This window comes from Arabidopsis lyrata (genome assembly GCF_000004255.2).
Source record: "Arabidopsis lyrata subsp. lyrata unplaced genomic scaffold ARALYscaffold_68, whole genome shotgun sequence".
NCBI lineage: Eukaryota > Viridiplantae > Streptophyta > Magnoliopsida > Brassicales > Brassicaceae > Arabidopsis > Arabidopsis lyrata.
This window is the reverse complement of record NW_003302501.1, coordinates 22096-23024: the sequence shown is the minus strand read 5'-3', so window position 1 is coordinate 23024 and position 929 is coordinate 22096.

Genomic DNA, 929 nt, shown 5'->3' with positions numbered 1-929 from the left:
TTTAGTGATTTTAGGGGGTGTTATTTAATGGTGGAGTTAAAGTCAATTATTTAAGGTTTAGATTTGTTTTCTGATATTGGTTTTAAGAATCTGTTTGTGTGGATTTCAAAATCTCTGCAGTATATCTTGGATTTTGATTCTAATAATTTACTCATGAAATTCCAAAGAGGTTTTATTTGAAATGACTTAATATACAAAGATTTTACAAGTCTTTTTAGTTTTGAATAACACTGGATTTTACAAACCTTAAAGAATTGATTTTAACTTCACCATTGAATAACACCAAACTTTTATAATCATTAGTTGAATAACACTGTATTAGTGTTGGATTTCAATTCTATTAAAATCCATCAGCCAATAACACCACCTTAAACTTTAACGTGACGACATGAGTTTGTAAAAATGGACTTTGGTTAACCCCCATATTTGGGCCTTATATGGGCTTTCATAAAATTTACAGTAACACATTCATAAAATTGCATTTATATTTCATTAAAATTTTAATAAACACTAATCGTATTATCGGAACACTAGTTGATTTTTTTTTTTTTTTTTTTTACTAGTTGAAAACTTGAAGACACGTCCGTATTGAAAAACCAGTTATGTAGAACATATCAACTTTAAATTCATGTATAATATCAACAATTTGTAACAGAAAATTTATATAACAAGTGACATATTATTCCCTATGATCATTCAACTCCACCAAAGTCAACTAAAATAATAACTATTTGTATCAAGTTTATTGCATATTTTGGATACAGTTCCTTTGATAAGAGAATCTAGATCAAAAAACCTTTTGGCTTCCCCACAAACCAACCTCAAGGATGTCAATACCGCACACGATTCAACATTTCACGCATAACCATCCCTTGACCGAAGTCAACGGTATTGGCACATACACTTGCGATGGTTGCAAATTGTACGGT